General features: G+C 42.6%; 1 protein-coding gene and 2 long non-coding RNA genes across 6 annotated transcripts in view; 2 read left to right on the top strand and 1 right to left on the bottom strand.

Moving 5' to 3' along the window:
* Nucleotides 1-20,741, top strand: part of LOC309702569 (uncharacterized protein) — a 1,256,944-nt gene that overhangs the window by 809,712 nt on the left and 426,491 nt on the right.
* On the top strand, nucleotides 11,651-13,526 carry LOC309702637. The gene is made up of 3 exons (XR_014275657.1): nucleotides 11,651-12,158; nucleotides 12,883-13,040; nucleotides 13,467-13,526. It is a non-coding gene; the product is annotated as an uncharacterized lncRNA (long non-coding RNA).
* Nucleotides 17,469-20,174, bottom strand: LOC309702635. Of its 4 annotated transcripts, none has more exons than XR_014275652.1 (5): nucleotides 19,822-20,174; nucleotides 19,231-19,723; nucleotides 17,968-18,075; nucleotides 17,747-17,862; nucleotides 17,469-17,604 (listed from the first exon to the last, which is right to left on the bottom strand). It is a non-coding gene; the product is annotated as an uncharacterized lncRNA (long non-coding RNA). The 4 variants fall into 4 exon arrangements; XR_014275653.1 differs by having other exon boundaries at nucleotides 17,469-17,587; nucleotides 19,818-20,174; XR_014275654.1 differs by having other exon boundaries at nucleotides 19,818-20,174.

Consider the following 20,741-nt stretch of genomic DNA (forward strand, 5'->3'; position numbering starts at 1 on the left):
AGGATGCTGCCATCAAATTCAAAATGGGCTAATATTTTTCTTTAAATGTTTCATTTTCTCACTTTGTTTAAAATACTGGTTTATAGGATTTGCAAATGATTGCATTCTGTTCTTAATCATATTTAACACAGCGGATCAAATGTAGGGAAGTGGGTGTTATATTCAGATTGTGGGATACATTTAGGAAATGTAAAACTTTTGATGTTAATGTTGTTTATTTGCAGGGTTTAAAAATAAATGTGTTTACTGTTTGAAACTCATACTTGGCCTTCTACTCTTCATGGCTACTTAACCAAGCTAACAGGGTGGACAGTCCTTAGAGGGGGGGTACTGTCACGGTTCTGGGTCCGTCGGACCCAGTAGTTTGAGTTTTATTATGTTTTGGTTTTAGTTTGCATCAGGGATTGTTTTCTTGTTCTCTTGTAGTGTTGATTATGATGATGTTTATTATTTGAGTTTCATGTTTCTGTGGTGTTTAGGATTTGTTCTTCAGTTGTGTCTGCTTAGTATTTGTCTAGCTCCATGTGCCATTTTCTGTCTGTCTCTCTATGTCGAGTTTGTGTCTTAGTGTGATGGTTGCTTGTTCCTGTTTTATTGTGATGGTCTGCGTCTCATGTGAGTGTGTTCAGGTTTACCTTTGTCTCGTCTTGTTGATTATTCCCAGCTGTGTCCACCACCTGTGTGTAATTCCCCTGTGATTCTCTGTGTATTTAAGTCATGTCTGCCGTCATTGTAGTTGCTGGTCCGTCTGTGTTTCCACCCTGCTTCATCTGTGTGGTTCCCTGCAGTCTACCAGCATCTGTTTCCGCCCGCTCTCATTCATGTCCAGGTTCGTGTTCTATAGTTAGTTTGTTCCCAGTTTAGTTTAGTCATTGCTCCGTTCGCCGTTTGTCCATTTCCTTTTTGTGTTTAATAAACCACCCTCACACCCATACAAGTGCCTGCGTTTGGATCCTCCTTTATTTTCCACACGGCTCATCTCACTCGCCGTGACAGTGGAGCTGGGAAAGAAAAGCGTCTGAACTGCTTTAAGTGTCTTGAAGATGTTTTATTCAAGAAGTTTCTTCAGTTTTTGTTTTTTAATAAACACCATATACACATTTAAGTTCAGGTTTTAGCAGATATAACACGTTACAGTTAGCACGTAAGAGATTTGGGAGAAAATTCTTTACAAAAACATAATTCACAAGACACTTATTTGTGACATACGTATCTATTGACATATAAAAGACAATTGAACAAAGGCTAACTAACATCTGGGCAATAAAACAGAATGAATAGAGAATATTAGTATTTATACATATATAAAACTCTCTGTGACGACCTTTACAATGTTTTTGCAGGTGGAATGAGAGACATGAATAAAGTGCAATATGCAGTAAATGGAACAATGTGCATTGATGTTACAGATCGTGAAAAGTAGTGAAGTGAATTTGTTCATAACAAGCAAAAATCAAATATGTTTGAAACTGACCACTAAATGCTAACCAGAGGTGTCAAAAGTGCACATTCTTACTAAAGTTTAGATACCTCGGAGGTCTGACCGTTGTTGTAGCGCTAACAAAGTGCCAACGTAATCAGTGTAAGCAAACTAGATGATTCCTACAATTATATAATTATTAACAGCAAATTTAGACATGAAAGACTCTGTACCAACCTTTACGATCCACTTGCAAGGTTTTCACAGTCGATGATCCATGCAGGAACGTATTTCCACCTACCATGGAGGTCACGTGTTTCCGGTTACTGTGGAGCTCCCCGGTGGCTGCAGCCAGACCCTTCTAGGTTAGTGTGGAGGTCGCAATATTAGAACCATTAGCAGGGCACTGTGTGTTGCAAATGTTGGTAAATCAGTTTGTGCACATAACTGAAATGTTCCCCTGTCAGTGTTTAGAACTTTGACAAAGGAGCAAAGAGAAATTCCCACGTCTTCCACACAGTTTTCTCTGTGTGAACACAGACAGTGGTTCTTGTACCCAGTTTGTAGGAGCTGGGATTGGACTCCACCACAGCAGCCTCTGTGTGGGATAGATGCAGTGCTCTGTAGTATAAAGCACTCTGTCTGGAAGCTGGACTCTCCAAACCAGCAGTCATCGTCTAACATCTGCCTTCTTCAGCTGTAACTGTGTGTTTCTCTTGTAAACTTGGCTCTGATCATATGTGCTGTAATATTCCAGCTTTGCTTCCCGATCGTGCTGCACAGTCTGCACATGCTGGCCGGCTCCCCCAAGCTGAGAGCAGTGGGACTGCGCCTCATGACCGCTCTGTGGAAAAAACAGGTTTGCAATAATAACGCATTACTATAAATTCAAATTCAAATTCAAATTTTATTTGTCACATACACAGTCATACACAGTACGATATGTAGTGAAATGCTTGGACAACTGCTCGTGACCTAAAGAAAACAAAAAAGGAAAAGGCTATGAATAAGATAGGAAATAAATATGAAAAATTAAAAAGGGTAAATTTAACTAGGAAGGAATAAAATATAAATTAAGGTTAAAAATGAAATAACTGTACAACACACTGGGAAAGAATAAGATAAAATATATAAATTAAATTGAAAATAAAATAACTGTACAACAAAATACACAATACACAATATCGAACTATATAAGAATGTATGAACAAAATACACAAGAAGTATAAATAAATATATACACAATAACAGCAGCAGTGATTTAAGTGATGAAGTGAAAACAAAGTCCAGAATGTCCAGTGTGTGTGTAAGAACTATATGTGTGGGTCAGTACTGTGTGGTGGTATGATTGTGATTGAGAGACCGTATCGCCTGCGGGAAGAAGCTCCTCCTCAGTCTCTCTGTGTTGGTCTTCAGGGAGCGGAATCGCTTTCCTGACCTCAACAGAGAGAACAGTCTGTTGTTGGGATGGCTGAGGTCCTTCACGATCTTCCTGGCCTTGGTCCAGCACCGCCTGCTTAGATTGAGTGCAGGTCAGGGAGCTCGGAGCGGATGGTGCGCTCAGCTGATCGCACAACCCTCTGTAGAGCTCGTCTGTCCTGCATGGTGCTGTTCCCGAACCAGGTTAAGATGTTTCCCGTCAGGATGCTCTCTATGGTGCACGAGTAAAAGTTCCTGAGCACCTTGGAGGGCAGTTGGAAGTCTCTCAAGCATCTGAGGTGGTAGAGACGCTGACGGGCCTTTTTCACCACGGTGTTGATGTGACAGGACCATGACAGGTCCTGCGTGATGTGAACTCCGAGGTATTTGAAGCTGTCCACTCTCTCCACTGGGCACTCGTTGATGACAGGGGTCTGGTAGTTCCTCTCCTGCTTAGTGCTGAAGTCCACTATCAGCTCCTTTGTCTTACTGACGTTTAGAAGGAGGTTGTTCCTCTGGCACCAGTTCTCCAGATTCCTAATCTCCTTCAGGTAGGCCGTCTCGTTGTTATCCAACACGTTCTCACTCCCAACTCGTCAAACGTGTGACGCATGGTCAGGCTCCCTCTGCTGCACTTATGGACGCGCAGGGTACCCCCCTCGCGTCGGGAATTGACGTGAAGGGTCCTCCGATTGAAGAGATTGCCGCGGAAGAGCCTGTTGTCCATATATTTATATATTTCCGAAATCACATTGTAGTGACGTATACTGAACACAATAAATTATATACTGTAAACAACTACCTGAGAAACAGGTAGAACGATACTTTTGTATGGTTTATTGCATTTATGGAGGGAGTGGTGTATGCCGGGTAATGGCACAGCTAGCGACTGGGTGACTTTATTCACCCGCTTCGGCTGTTATCAGTCCATACTCTGGCTGGAATCCGGTGGATATGCAGTGTGTACAGGTAAGACCGTTTAAACGGACAGCATTTATAGAATGACTATTAAAAGTCAGCGAGTGTCAATAATGTTAATGTGGTTATGTTAGTAATACACCGAGTGCTAATATAACAGCTTTAAGATGCATTTGTAGATATTATTACGTGTTTTACGTCTTTATGGTGCTAGCTTAAAGTTACGGTGTAAATGTTAGCTTATATTGGAGTAAAGCTGTTACTGTTTAAACGATGTTAGCAGAAATATTAGCTTCTGTCATGACTGATGAAGTTACTAGTTAATAAAGTTTCCAGTAAAGTGTTTAATCGCAGCCACAGATTGACAGCAAATATCTCGATTAGCTTCAGTGCATCTGTAATAAATATGTGCAAGTTTCAGTGCTTCGTTTAAACTGTATGATACTTATACTGACCCAGGGTCAGTGTAAAATACAATCCTAGCTGTGTGAACAAAGCCTGGCTCCTTTAATCCTGCATGACAACAATGATGAGACAAACTATAGGACAGAGGTGCAACAACTAGAGTCATGGTGCCACGACAATAACTTGGTCTTAAACACCAAAAAGACCAAGGAGATCATTGTAGATTTCCGGAAGAGGGGTCATAACAACCATCTGCCTCTCTTCATTGGCAGTGAGGCGGTGGAGAGGGTGAGCAGTTTTAAATTCTTGGGGGTAACTGTGACCGAGGACCTGTCCTGGGGCAACCATATCACCTCAGTTGTACGGAAGGCCCAACAGCGCCTCTACTACCTGAGGAGACTGCGGAGCGCACACATTCCCAGATCTCTGATGTTGAACTTCTACAACTGTGCCATCAGCAGCGTTCTGACGTATGGATTTCTAGTGTGGTTCCCCAGCTGCACCAAGGCCGATCAGCAAGCACTCCAGCGGGTGGTGAAAGAAGCTGGCAGAATTATTGGAACAAGTCTGCCAGAGATCAGTAATATCTTCCCCACTCGCTGTCTGAGGAGGGTGCACAGTATCCTGCGGGACCAACATCACCCTGCGCGCCACCTTTTCCATCTGCTGCCCTCAGGGAGAAGGTACAGGTCTATACAGGCCAGAACATCCAGACTGGCCAACAGCCTGTATCCACAGGCTGTGAGGCTCCTGAACTCTCTGCCCCCCTCTCACGGACAATAACCATATCCAACTTCTTAATAGCAATGAACTGGTCTGCATTGGTGCATCATATCTTTATTCTCTTCCCCCTCCTGCCCTCCCCCCCCTCTTTCTTAAATAGATAACTATCATATCTGATATCATATCTCACAGTACAATAATATTGAATGGGTTGCATTGTTGTATTTTGTCATGTTTCTCAGGTCTTTGTCTGAATTTCTACGAACATTATTGCTAAGGATTGTCTTATTGCATTGGAGTCACACTGGGTTAAATATGTACACTTGGGTTTTAAGGGGTATTTATTATTTTCTTCTTTTTTTTTTTTTTTTTGGTTGTATGGAAGCCCCAAACGCAATTTCATTGTTCTTGACAATGACAATAAATAAATAAATACTAAATACTAAATGACAAACCTCAGGATGCAGGTGTTATGGCCCTGTCCATAATCTGTTTTGGTGGCTGTTGTTGTCTGTGCCTTTAAGTCTTTGCAGGTCCCGGAGTGGATGAGCTGACGGCTGCTGATTGGTCCCCTGGCCATGTGATCTTCTTCAAATCCCTCACCAGCAGTTGTCCCGGGGCAGCCACTGACAGCAGCAGCAGACCTGACCCTGGCCTCCAAAACCTGAGACTTTTGTGCCTGTGACTTTGTGCGACTTTTTGGAGTTTTGAATATAGTGTGTACATTAGTTTTCATTGTAAATAGCCTTGTAAATAGCACTGCAACAGAAGGGGTGAGCTGCCTTATTGTTTTTCCTTGCACTGTTTTCTCCTGTTTATTTCAGGTAGGGAGTTAGGTGTAGCGCTTGTCTTTTGTTTGATATTTGATTTCACATAGGGTTTTAGATAACACCTCCTCCGCTTGTTTTGTTTGTTATTTTGGCCTTTGTTCACCCCGGAGCTTCATTTTTGCAGTGCAGAAAAGTAAATCACGATTCACTAAGAAATTGGTTTCCCTTTGTGTATGGTTTTGGGGACCAGGGCGGGGCAATTCTTTCAAACTTGTGTTGCGTTCCTGTACCCCTAGACTGGGGCGTAACATAAAGTGGGGGCTCGTCCTTTTTTTTTTTCTTTTGCCATTCTTTTTGCTCATTGTGTTTTGTGGGTTGTCTGCAGTTTTTGGTTGGCAGTTTTCTTGTAGTGTTGGGGGTGATCTAGTCACGATGACTTTTGACGTGGATGATTTTGCACTACAACCCACCATGGATAAGTTGGATCGATGCAGAAAGGCAGATTTGTTGTTGGTGGCAGATTTGTTTAATGTTAGTGTGCCTTTACATGCTAAAAAGGCAGAAATTAAGCAGTGCCTGACAGCTCAGCTGGTGGATAAGGGGGTATTTGCGGAGTCGAAACCTCGGCCGGTTGAGGCGACTGGAGGTTTGGTGGTGGATGCGGGAGCAGAAGCTGCTGCAACCATCCCAAAAGCTCCCAGTGGACGGGTGTCGCCAAGGGCGGAGGCTCCTGCTGCCATTCAGATCCCAAACGTTAGCCCAGCCGGACAATCAACAGGATTGGTTACGGAGGATCTTGGGCTCGCCCTTCGCCTGAAAGAGGTGGAGCTTGCGACTAAGTCCAAAGAAGTTGAGCTTATGCATCTCCGCATAAGGGCTATGGAGCTGGATCCTTCCCGACAGCGCAATGTTACCTCTACCCCAGTGAGTAAAATTGTGAGTAAATCTTCTGATTCACTCTCCTCTGACCAATTTGATGCAAGCAGGCAAATTGCTTTAGTGCCACCTTTCAGAGAAAGTGAAGTTGACTCTTACTTTAATGCCTTTGAACGCATCGCAACCACTTTGAAATGGCCCAAGGATGTGTGGAGTTTGTTGCTGCAGTGTAAATTGGTGGGGAAAGCACAGGAAGTGTGTGCGAGCTTGTCTATTGATGACAGCCTGGATTATGAAATTGTGAAATCCACTATTTTAAGGGCTTATGAGCTAGTTCCGGAGGCATATCGCCAGAAGTTTCGGTCATGTGAAAAATCTGCCAACCAAACACATGTAGAGTTTGCCAGGGAGAAGACTCTCTTGTTTGATAAGTGGTTAGCTGCAAGTAAAGTGAAGGACTTTGCTCAGCTAAGAGAATTGGTCCTGCTGGAGGAATTCAAAACGTGTCTTCCAGAGAATGTTGTTGTATATATCCATGAGCAAAAGGTGGATTCGTTGTCTAAAGCTGCTGTTCTCGCAGATGAGTTTGTGTTGACCCATCGCGTTGCGTTTTCAGCTGTGCACCGTGAATGTGCCCCGTTGTCGAAACCTGCGAGGAGTTTGAGGGTTTCTCCTAAGCGTCAAACGCGCCCTGATCAGGTCCCCATGACTGTCCGAGAATGCTTTTATTGCCATGATACTGGCCATCTCATTGCCAATTGTCCGTCGCTCCGTCGCAAAGAGCAAACTCGCACATGGAAAAAGCCAAAAAGCATTGGTTTTGTTCAATCGGTTGCTACTCCTAATCCCGTCAGTGATGAACCAGGAAATGACAGTCTTGACAGCAGTTACCGACCATTCATTTCACAAGGGTTCGCCTCACTGACTGGAATAGAGGAGGATCGCGTGCCGATTGTAATTTTGCGCGACACTGGGGCTGCCCAGTCTCTCATTTTGGAAAGCGCGTTGCCTTTCTCAAGTAACTCGTTTTGTGGTGCTGATGCTCTCGTGTGGGGAGTGAAAATGAGTGTGTTACGAGCTCCGCTGCACAGAGTCTTCCTACAGTCGCCTCTCGTTTCGGGCCCGGTAACAGTTGGGGTGCGCACTCGCTTGCCCGTGCAGGGGGTTACTATGATTCTGGGGAATGATCTAGCCAATGGGAAAGTTTTCCCGATCCCTGAAGTAATTGAAAACCCCGTCGATGATTTTGATTTTGTTTCTGAGCCTGCTGCTGACAGTCTGCCCTCTGTTTTTCCTGCCTGTGTTGTCACACGCGCCCACAAGCGTAAATATGGTGATGTTGACTTGTCTGACTCTTTTCTATGTTCTGAAGCTGTTCCTGAGAAAGCTGAACTGTCTGTGGAAAAAGCTGAAAAATGTGTGTCTGATAAACTGCTACCCGCTACACCTGACCTGTCTTTTGAGGTAAACAAAACAGATTTTATTCATGCGCAACAGAATGACCCGACTTTGGCCAAATGTTTACTTGCCGCAAATTCAAGCGATCAGAATCCCCGTGTCTACAGCATTGAAAATGATGTGTTAATGCGCAAATGGCATCCTCCCTCCTCTAGTGATCTTGGCTGGAACGTATTTCAACAAGCAGTTGTACCGCAAAATTTCCGACACCAAGTACTCAGCCTAGCACATGACAGTTTCTCTGGACATTTAGGAATTAGGAAGACCTACCTTCGTATTCTGCGTCACTTTTTCTGGCCAGGTTTGAAGACTGATGTGACCAAATATTGCCGCTCTTGCCACGTTTGCCAGGTCAGCGGAAAACCCAACCAGGTTATTCCTCCGGCTCCATTGCATCCAATCCCAGCCTTAGGCGAACCATTTGAGCACATAATCATCGATTGTGTAGGTCCGCTTCCAAAAACCAAGTCAGGACATCAGTACCTCTTGACTTTAATGTGCGCCGCCACACGCTTCCCCGAGGCTATTCCGTTACGCACTATCAAAGTCAAAGCCATTGTCAGAGCATTAGTAAACTTTTTCTCCCTTTTCGGTTTGCCTAAATCAGTTCAAACGGACCAAGGGTCTAACTTCATGTCCAAGATATTCGCTCAGGTCTTAAAATCGCTATCCATCAAGCATCAAAAATCCAGTGCATATCACCCCGAATCACAGGGTGCGCTTGAGCGTTTCCACCAGACTTTAAAAGCCATGATGAGGAAGTTCTGCCTCGAGTCAGGAAGAGAGTGGGACGAAGGTCTGCCACTTCTCCTTCTAGCGGTGAGGGAGAGTGTGCAGGAGTCCACGGGTTTCAGTCCCGCAGAGCTGGTGTTTGGACACACAGTGCGTGGTCCCCTGCGGCTGCTTAAAGAGAGATATCTGTCTGACACAGCTACCCCCGAGCAGAACGTATTAGATTACGTAAGTTGTTTTAGGGAGCGTCTGCATAAAGCATGCGAAATTGCACGCGAGGCTCTTTCCGCGTCTCAGGAAAAAATGAAAAGGAAATTCGACAAAAAGTCCGTGCAGAGAAAATTTGAAGTGGGTGACAAAGTGTTGACTCTCCTACCCGTTCCTGGATCTTCCCTCCAGGCAAAGTTCTGTGGGCCCTATACTGTCCAAGAGAAACTGAGTGACACAGATTATGTTATAGGTACCCCAGACCGTAGGAGAAAGCGTCGTGTGTGTCATGTTAATCTGATGAAGCCTTATTTTGTTCGTGATGCAGGTGTAAACTCCTCCTCATCCCCCGCTGCGCTGTCTGCCGTGTCGGTAGTTGTGCCAGCATCCCCGTCTCAGTATAGCCCAGAAAGTGATGGCTTAGCTTTCGTTTGTGCTGAGGGTTGCTCCCGACTCAGAAACTCTGAAATATTGGATAATTTGAAATCTCACCTAAGACATTTAGATGAGGCTGCCCAGACCGATGTGTGTTCTCTGAACAATAATTGCCCATCTCTGTTCGCTGACACTCCGTCTCGCACTACTGTCCTCGAACATGACATAGATGTAGGTGACCACCCTCCGATCAAACAACACGCTTATCGTGTGAACCCTACCAAACGTGCACTTTTTCAGCAAGAAGTTTCCTACCTGCTGGAAAATGGTCTTGCTGTCCCTAGTTCGAGTGCCTGGAGTTCCCCATGCCTTCTTGTGCCGAAGGAAGACAAAACTCCACGTTTTTGTAGTGATTTTCGCAAGGTGAACAGTGTGACCAAACCCGACTCCTACCCTCTTCCCCGCATGGAAGATTGTGTTGACAGGGTTGGCTCCGCAAAGTTTGTCACCAAACTGGACTTATTAAAGGGTTATTGGCAAGTTCCCCTCACTCCGCGTGCATCTGAAATTTCTGCTTTCGTCACTCCTGATCACTTCCTCCAATACACCGTCATGCCTTTTGGCCGTCGAAATGCCCCTGCCACATTCCAACGCCTTATGCACATTGTCTTAGGTGGTGTCACAAACTGTGAAGTGTACTTAGACGACATTGTAGCCTATTCAGAGACTTGGTCAGATCACCTTGGAACACTCACGGAGATTTTTGAAAGATTAAAAGAGGCATCCCTTACCCTAAATCTTGCCAAATGTGACTTTGGTAAGGCCACTGTGACTTATCTAGGGAAGCAGGTGGGTCAGGGACAGGTGCGCCCCCTGCTGGCTAAAATCCAGGCTATCCTAGATTTCCCTATGCCTCGCACTAGACGTGAGCTTCGCCGGTTCCTTGGTATGGCCGGCTATTATCGTGGCTTCTGTAAGAATTTTGCAGATGTAGTTGCACCTCTCACCAGTCTCACAAGTGTGTCAAAACCATTTGTATGGTCCCCCACATGCCAGAATGCTTTTGAGTCTGCCAAAGCTCTCCTCTGCAGCACACCAGTACTTGCCGCTCCTGTTTTCACACATCCGTTTAAACTTGAGGTGGATGCCAGCGCCAACGATGCAGGTGCGGTGCTGATGCAGGAGGATAGGCAGGGTGTTGATCACCCAATTGGTTACTTTTCGAAAAAATTCAACTCCCACCAACAGAAATACAGCACCATTGAAAAGGAAGCTCTCTCTCTTTTGCTTGCTCTATAGCATTTCGAGGTCTATGTCGGTTCCAGTTCAGCACCTGTCATTGTTTACACAGACCACAACCCCCTCGTGTTTTTGACCCGAATGCAAAATTCTAACCAAAGGCTCATGAGATGGTCCCTCTTAGTACAGGATTTCAATCTGGAGATCCATCACAAGAAAGGGACAGAGAATGTACTGGCAGATGCGCTGTCACGTGGTTTTCGGAACCCCTAAGCGCCAAACATCTTTAGGGGAGATGTTTGGTCTTGGGAAGGGGGTGTTATGGCCCTGTCCATAATCTGTTTTGGTGGCTGTTGTTGTTGTCTGTGCCTTTAAGTCTTTGCAGGTCCCGGAGTGGATGAGCTGACGGCTGCTGATTGGTCCCCTGGCCATGTGATCTTCTTCAAATCCCTCACCAGCAGTTGTCCCGGGGCAGCCACTGACAGCAGCAGCAGACCTGACCCTGGCCTCCAAAACCTGAGACTTTTGTGCCTGTGACTTTGTGCGACTTTTTGGAGTTTTGTATATAGTGTGTACATTAGTTTTCATTGTAAATAGCCTTGTAAATAGCACTGCAACAGAAGGGGTGAGCTGCCTTATTGTTTTCCTTGCACTGTTTTCTCCTGTTTATTTCAGGTAGGGAGTTAGGTGTAGCGCTTGTCTTTTGTTTGATATTTGATTTCACATAGGGTTTTAGATAACACCTCCTCCTGACTTAGCTTGTTTTGTTTGTTATTTTGGCCTTTGTTCACCCCGGAGCTTCATTTTTGCAGTGCAGAAAAGTAAATCACGATTCACTAAGAAATTGGTTTCCCTTTGTTAATGGTTTTGGGGACCAGGGCGGGGCAATTCTTTCAAACTTGTGTTGCGTTCCTGTACCCCTAGACTGGGGCGTAACACAGGTTATTATTACTCTTTCCTGCAGGCACACCTGTCACACCTGAGAGTCAGCTAGAAACTTACAGTGACGTGGACATCATGCAAAGACTGCCAGACTCTGTAATACTGCAAATGATCAGTGACTCAGGTTAACACTAAACTTTAAACAGCACCTCTGTGTCTCTGTGTGCTGAACATCTAGGATTGAGTCAGGCTGCATTGACTGTGGGACTTTAATGTGTTAAAAGCAGGTTGAAGACGGCTCAGAAACATTTGAAGATTAAAATTTAGCATTATGGCTGCTGGTGGTTTGTAAAGCCTCTACTCAGCTGTATTTTTGTTACTAATTTATGTTTGTTGTTGTTTAACACAGATTTCAGAAGAGCAAATATGCTTAATAGTTTAACTAGATTTCATTTGTCAGTGTGGGACTGCTGAGTCACCTGAAGAACTCATTTCATTCATTCTCCACATGATGTTCATTTACAGAAATGTTTCACAGGAACTGATTCCTCCCAAAGGGTGAACTAGTGTGTTTCCATAGATTACCTCTGTATGAATGTACTTCTTAAATGAAGGCAAGTGTTTGTCCTTTTTTGTTCCTCAGGTACAGTACGTGATATCAAGGGCAGGCGGTCAACACTGGGGAAGACAAGAAGCAGACGTACTTCCAAGAGGGAGCTGCAGTGAGGTCAGAGGTCAGAATCTGAAACAGCTCAGGTTTATATTTTAGAGGTTCTAAAAAATCAAAATGTATTTATAAAGAAACCTTTAAATAATAGTCATAATTATGATTATTATAAGAAATATCAAACATTTAAGTGGATTTTCTGTTACACATATCGTGTTAGCCCTGCGATAAACTGGCAGCCTGTCTTTGTCCTGTATCAGCTGGGATAGGCTTCATCCTCCCGCAACCCTGAATTGGATACATTGTATTCCAATTATGTAATCTGATCATTTACAAACTCAAGGTATCTAATCAAAATGTAAGTAATAATTATAAAATGGGAAAGCAGAAATAAGTGTGACATAAATGTAAATGTGTGAGCTGACATAGAGGACAGCTACATGCAGTCTGAAAAACCTTTGTTGTCAAGTTTGCAGGTCTATCAGCACGAGACATTCTTACATAGAAGAGACGTTAAAGTCTCTAACTCAGTGAAGCATTATTGGTCCCGTCTGTTTGGATAAATATAGTAAGTTGATGTATGTCCATTTATTGACACATTTTCTTAAGTGCTTATCCAGTTCAGGATCACAGTGGAGCTGCAGCTGGATATGTTCACTAAATAAACCTTACAAAGTTAACAATAAACCTGCATCCATGTACGTTGTTGTCCACAGGATGAGAAAATCAAACTGGAAGACTGTGGAACATGTTAATAAATGTTTGTGTGTTTATGCCTGTGTCTTTCACAGGAGGCGCTGGAAGGTTTCCCTAATAGTTCCTGGTGAATCAAAGCAGAACCATAAAGGTTGCTGGACTGCATGATGGCCTTACCCCTGAGCAGTCATCCTGTTAAAGGAGGAACCAGTTAGAAGCTGTTTTCAAAGTAGCTGAGCAGATTTCATCTCAAGTAAGCAATTAACTGTTTGTTCGTTTGTTCTGCCACTTAAAGAGCATTTAAGGACGTCTTTTGAGTGTCCAGTTGAATTAATTCTACTGGCTCTCATGGTCATTTGTTATTATAGACATATTTTTCATGTTCATCCAGCTATTTAGTAAATTCTATCTATTTAGTAATATCTGTCAGCTATAAAATGTAATATAAATATAAAAATATCTAAATATCTCCTGTCCTTTATGTTTTAATGATGTAAGTTTGTTATCGTGTTACATTAGCATTCCTCACATATCAATGAGATGCTGTACAGTACAATCCTACTGACACAGCAGAGGGATAACGACGGCTATTCAACATCGTTACACGACACATTCGAGCTGCATGACGCAGACAAAGTGACTAAATCATCTTTTTTGTGGTTTATTGTCTTCAAACCAGCAGACAAAGCTGATGGCAGAAGATGTCAGAGAAGAACTTCAGGCCGTGGACTGAAAATATATTTTTTTCTTGTTATCAAAGACATTTGGAGTGGCAGCTTGCGCTAAAGTAAAGCTTACAGTCTAAGAAACCACAGTGTTGATATTCAGCACAAAGAGAAAAGCTCACTTGTTTGAATTTATTTACAATCATAGTTTTATAAATTCTGACTGTAAACAGCTTTTACAGCTGTGATATTGTTTGACACTCGATATCAGGTGATCGGGTTTAATTTAAAGGTTTCTGTGTCCCAATGAGCCATTTACACTGATCAGTGCTTCACTTTAACTGTAACACATTCATTATTTAGATTCAACAAAGAAATAACTGAATGTAAAAAATGGCAGCCCTCAGGCAGGTTTATAGAGATACATGCATGCATTATGAAATTTATGTATCCCAGATAATTGTTATTCATCTAGTCATGGCAGACCCACCTCTTCCTCCCAAGTTAACTGCAACCCAAAAGAACTAGTGGGGCTATTTACACACTCACAACCAGTGTGGGGTAAAAAGAGCCACCAAAAAGCTGTCAGCCACAGATGTGCTAGAAGAGTTAGAAACTCTACTTATGGAGAAACTTTCTAAGTCTAACAGAGGACAGGTACTCCTGCCCAAATAACATGATATAACCCCACATACAGCCCAGCCATAAAGTGAACCAAGTCATTTAGTTAAAGACAGCATGGGACCAAATGCATGTAACCAGCCTGCATCAACCTGGCATTTCTTCCTCCTGAATTAAATGAATGGATGAAAGTTAAATGACTACAAACCTAAAGCCACTAGTTCCCACACTGCAGCTCCCTGACACTGTGTGTTAACCGTATTTAGCTTGTATCAACAGTTGTAACAGGCTAAGCCACCTGAGACACTGCATTGAATTTGTTCCTGTCTTAATGGTTTCAGCGCAGATGTTCTGCTTTTTCCTTTCAGTAGATCAAAGCAGCTCGTGCTCCTTCTGCTTCCAATTCAGAAGAAGAAGAAGAAGAAGAAGGCGAAGGCTTCAGCGAAGTGGCGTTCATGGTCTCAGTGAACAGTCATGGTCACACACTGCATGTGGTTTTAAAAGCAACATGTCTGTTCACCACAACAATGGAGATGTGTAATATTAGTGCAGCTACGGTTTGTTCTTGAACATCAGTTCTGTTTTCTACTTTGATCACTTAGACCAAAAAAGTGTTGTTTTCAGATTCTTTCTTTTACATCTATAAAGCACCTGCTCATTTTTTTATTACAATTAGTTTCACATAAATGTTAGTGTTTCCTTTATGATCTTTTAATGCTTACACTACACTGTACATGTCTACATTAGAGACATTTCTGTTACCTGTTTCTGTTGACTGAGAGTTGTGAAATGTTCTTTTATTTGATACACAATATGAAGTTCATAATTTTCTTACAAATAAAACTCTAATGACAAACATGAACAGCTGTGCTTATTTCTGAGACATTAGTTTTTGAATGTGTTGATATTTAGACAGTGTGCATCTGTATGCTGAAACTGTGATGGTGAACCTGAGGTGATGGTCAACAGAAGGCAAATATATATCAATATAAAACAATATTGAAGTAATGTCTTTACCCTCTGCAGCGTGTGGACGCTGTGCACACAATCACCTTATTTACTGTAGTAAACATGCACCGCTAGCTCACGTGACTGACTGTCTCCATGGTTACATCGTATATTATTAGCTGTGCAAACAGCTTCCAAAGATGCCGCCATAGCTCTCTGCAGCTGTAACACTTTCACACTTTGAAAATCATTTCATATTTTTGATAGTTATGAAGACAGAATATGTTTTTAAGGTCATGCTAGGCGGTTGCTTTGGTGGTTGCTGTGGACTTGGGTGGACCGCGTCCGATTCCTGTTATTAGCTGTCCGCCGCAGGAAGGCTGCGTTCCATTTACAAGTAGTGACAGTCTGCCGCAACTCGAACTCAAACCCCACTTTGTTCTTTAATTATAGGCCTTTTATAGCCGTTCATGACACGCACACACATAAAGCACTTTGCCTCACCATGAGAATGCAAGTTTACCTAACCTAACCTTAAAGTATCTGATCTAGGATAGAAAAATGAAGCAACCAGAGATTTAATGATGAAGACTCTGGGTTCTGTAGTTCACGTTTTACAGTCCTGAATGACTCTTTGCATATAATTTATTGAAGAGGAGTTTAGAATGCACTTTACATTTAGACTGTTGCTGTTTCATTTTTTACATTGTTGCCATATTATATCACGAATAAGGTTCACCTGCTGGGGGTTTGATGGATCAGCTGGACAATACAGTCAAAGACAGACTTCATTCATCATATGCAAGAATCCTAGTTGGATTTTTGTTGTCACTCATGTTTTTGAACCAAATATTGAAAACAATTCTGACAGACTGGATACCTGGTCAGGGTGTACATTACCTTTCACTCAAGCATCCCAGGACAGAGCCCTGCCCCACCATGAGCCTGGGTGGATACGTGGTTATAATATAAAAGGACCGATACTGAATATGAATATTTCATGAAAATTGAATTATAATACGAATTAGTAATAAGGGTTTCTCTGCGCCCTTATCTACCCCATACTCAAAGAGCTGCGGGCAGAGAGGGTGACAGGCGAGGATGGCACTGAAGAGAAGACGCTCAGTTTCTGGAGTCTCCTGGTCCTGTCAGTATTAGTAGGATGCATCTGCTGTGTCTTCTCGTGGATGCTCACCTACCTTGACTCGTTCCAGCCTGGTATGGATTTCCCAACACTGCGGACAGTGGCCCACGTCAGAGACGTTTAGTATTGATTACATATGTCTGAATTGCTAACCCTAACCCTAGCTCAACAGACCACAATGCCCTGGACTGTCAGTATTATTACATGCTGTGAACATAAGTACCTTTGATCACAGTTTATGTTGTAAAAGAGAAGGAATATTGGAAAGAAAGATCAACATTGTGATATTATTTCTTCCAAACTGACCAGAAACATGCTTGTCAGACTCTCACAGCAAAGGATCAGACTCACTGTGCATGACAGCTCAGGCCAATGATGTCTGTTAGATTGTCAGTCGTTTAGTGCTTCTGCACAGTTAGGGTCACTGTCTCTATTTCAGAATAATTAATATGCGGAAAACACTAAAAGTTGATTGTCTTCCAATATTCTAACATAATTAAAGAACTTTGACTTTGTAAGTACATATTATTAGTCCTAATGCCAGTATGAGTCTTCATAACTCCTGCTTTGAAATACTGAACTTTAAAATGTACCTGATGAAAGATCATTTACAGTGGCACTCTGTCAGGATCATTCTGACTGTAAGATCACTGTATTAATCTGAATCCTTCTGCAATGTGCTGTGAATGAATGCTGATGCAACTCACTGTGGGAAAGCTGTTAATAAAATGAATCTGTGACACATGCAACACATTCACAGAGGAAGAGGACACAAAGGGAGGACACGCAGAGGCTGTGTTGAAGTCAGAAATCCAAATCTTTATTAAAAAACAGGCGGCGGTAACAAACAGGAAGACAAGCAGTCCATCAAACTGTCTACAGGGTCAAACATACAGAGAATTCAAACAGCAGTAAAAAATAACTGGACACTGAAAAACTTAAAGCAATGTGTGACGCAATAAAAGGAAGCAGCGCAGTATATTCACTGAATTATCATCAATTACAAAAGAGAAAAAGGACGATTTCTAAGGATTATTTTCTTAAATGCAGTCAGAGTGTGGCTGGTAAAGATGGAAAAATACAGAATGTAAACTGTGTGAGTTTGTGAACTTTGTTAGAAACAAATGAGGTAAAAAACAAAACAGACAAAACATACAAAACACAGAAAGAGGCTCTCAGTATTCATTCATAATTAGAAAGAAACATTCTGGTCGTGGATTTTTACAGTCTTAGTTCCGCTCGCTGTCATCATTATAATCATCATGATCACTTAATAAAAAAAAAAAGAAAAAAAAAATCATCATGATCAATGGCGAGGTCCTGAGGTGGGCGGGGCTGTCTCTGGTGATGTCACCATGAAGGAACAGCATCTGGCACGTGTTGCTGAAACATCCCAGTACACTGGTGTAGTTTCCTCTCCAGCTGTTTGACATGTGACACTTGAACATTAAGGGGAAGAAGAAGAAACAGTGTTAGGTCAGGTGACTACATGGTTTCTAAAGTAACTGACAGGAAGTAACCAGGCCGTTAGAAATGGATGGCATGTGTTTAGAGTTACTGGAGTTGGGTAACTCTACTTACCAAAAGCAGCAGCACACAGATGAAGGATCAGATGCTGAATGTTGCAGGAACATGCTCATGTGTGGTGGTCATTCAGTGCTGCAGGTCAGACAGTCCAAGACTAATATGCTGCCCATCTGAGAGTTTGAAAACACACATGCAAAGATTTATTTTGTATTACAGTCAAAGTTGGATGTTCATTTTTGTCCTTTCAAAATGTTTGTGTATTTGAAAGCACTAACATTTAAGGATGACTTGGATCGTCTCCTTTAAAGGGGAGACAAGTGTATCCATTGATCTACGTCACTTTACCTGGATGATGACTCCTCCCCCCTCACTCAGAAACACTCCTAATATAACCAAGCAAGTAAATAATATTGAAGATTTACTTACATCATTACAAAAACAGCAAAAACATCTCCCTTTGATTCTATTTCTCCATTCCTGCTGAACATCAGGCAACAAATATCTCAATAAATCACAGTAAAATGTAAAGCACATATTTTATAATAATAATAATGGATTGGATTTATATAGCGCTTTTCAAAGCACCTTACAATGCCACTATTCATTCACACACTGGTGGAAGCAGCTACGGTTTTAGCCACAGCTGCCCTGGGGCAGACTGACAGAAGCGAGGCTGCCATATCGCGCCATCGGCCCCTCTGGCCAACACCAGTAGGCAAGTAGGGTAAAGTGTCTTGCCCAAGGACACAACGACCAGGACAGAGAGCCTGGGGATCGAACCGGCGACCTTCCGGTTACAGATGCGATTTCCAACCCCCTGAGCCACGGTCGCTAAAGCACATGTTTTCTCTGCTTTGTCTAACCTCTGCAGAGCCTCTGTCAAGAAAAACATAACTGTAAGCATAAAACAAATATACATTTCATAACACGTCACTGGACAAACCTCGGTCAGTTGATTTCCTCTGTGCAGTGCAGACGAACATCAGTCAGCAAGTGACTCTGCTGGTTCTTCTGAGGAAACACCACCGTCTCTCCACACCATCTGTGAGCACAAACTGCTGCTCTGCTCTGCCAGCATGTAGGAATCACATATCACACACAGGGGTGAAGAAACATCAGAGCTCAACTTTGGATACTTTAGATCAAACAGATCAAAGCAGCTCTTAGTTTCAACAATCAGTGAGCAGACAAACAATGATACCAAACTGATTCTGTATGAATACAATATGGTATTTTCAATACAGCTGTCAAATTAATTTATTAAAACTAATATAGATATATGTATATTTTTTTGATAAATTAGTTTGCTAAATTTTAAGAATATATATTTATGTTCATTTAACAATTGCAACTGAAAGAAATTAAATATTGAACAAAAATATATTGTCACATTCTGAGCATGCTCAGCACGCTGACAGTTGCTACAGATTTTAAGAAGTGATAATTATAGGGAAGGAACTTCTCTTTTTCATCCGTTTAATCAAACATTTGATGCCTCAGCTGTCTCAGTCCTATAGCGTTCTGCAACTACAACTAACCTGAGGCTTGGATTTGGCTGCAGGTGCCCCTGTACATCCTTCTCAGCAGCACACATGTGGGTACCATTTAATCCCACTTCTTCCTGAGCTTTGCTTCATCACAAGACCAAAGGTGGCATCCCGTGTCACAGTCTTATCATCATCCAGAAGAAACATTTGAAGAAACATCATGGAGAAGAAACATTTACGCACCTCCTGGTTTTGTTTTCTGATCCTGCGAAAAGACTGAGGACAACAAAGCCCAGAGAACACGAGATACACAACATCCAACATTCAGACTCAACAGCCTCCATAAATGAAGAGCACCAGGTTGGTTCAGTTATAGTAGATATAAGCATACTTCACATTACTGGGTATGAATAATAATGAGGAGGCAAACTTTGAAGATGCAGAGCATGATGTCCCATCATCAGACTGTAAACAAACATCCACCAGGCTTCTTTGTTGCCAAAATTGATGATTCTCCCATCAGGGATCAGTAGCGTGTATTAACCTGTTGTACAAGCAGCAGTCACTGAAATATTACTGTTTCAGATAAGAAATCTAGCACATAAAAGCCAGGGTGGGAGGGATCTCTGCAAACTGACTTACCTCTGCAAGTGTGAAGCTCAACAAAAATCTGACTCTCCAGTCACAGACAAACAAAAACTGCAGCTGGGAGATAAAAAACGCTGTCTGGGTCCTGCTGGATGTTGCTGGGCAGAGTCCCACATTAGCAGAGTGCTTCTTGGTCCCACTGACCCATGTGGACAGCGACTGTGGAGAACTGTTCTGGAAAACAGAGAAGAGAATTAAAATAACAAAAAGCCAAACAGGATTTCCACAAAGACTCTCTTGGAATCAGCAATCAAAAAATCACTGGTTCATATTAAATATGAACAGGTTCCTTAAATGTACGCAGTTCAGATCTGATTTAATTTAATTTCTTTCACACAGCACATTCGTCCAGGCTGACAGGTAAACATAGAACTAATCTCAGGTAACATGACTCAGAGTAGATATTCAGTAAGAAAGATTGCAGGCTCTAATATTATTACCACACAATCCAAGGACACACCAACAGCTCAGATTTGTAGAACTATTTAAACAAATGTCTTCTGAATATTCAATGCAGAGGGAGCCTGACCATGCGTCACACGTTTGACGAGTTGGGAGTGAGAACGTGTTGGAATGAAAGGACTCGTTTGTGTTCTCTCCTCTGCTGTAGCTGTGTGGTGCTGAGGTTAACTACACAACCCCGCGCCACCTCCTTATACACAGGAGTGAGTACAAAAGGGTTCATATGGACGCATCAGCAGGCCGTCCTTCTGCTCGACACTGCTAGCTGAAAGATGATCGGATCTGTTAGATATTTTAGTATTTTGGGAGCATGTACTGAATACCTTTTTTGATGATATTATACAAAGGACCCTGTTTCTGCAATGCCCTTTGTTTAAACTTCATCTCCTCTTGCTGTGACCCCACGGGTGACTTCCTTTGGCCTGCTGGTCTGGAAAATCCAACAGTTCATC

This window comes from Aulonocara stuartgranti, assembly GCF_965226115.1.
Source record: "Aulonocara stuartgranti genome assembly, chromosome: 3".
Lineage (NCBI taxonomy): Eukaryota > Metazoa > Chordata > Actinopteri > Cichliformes > Cichlidae > Aulonocara > Aulonocara stuartgranti.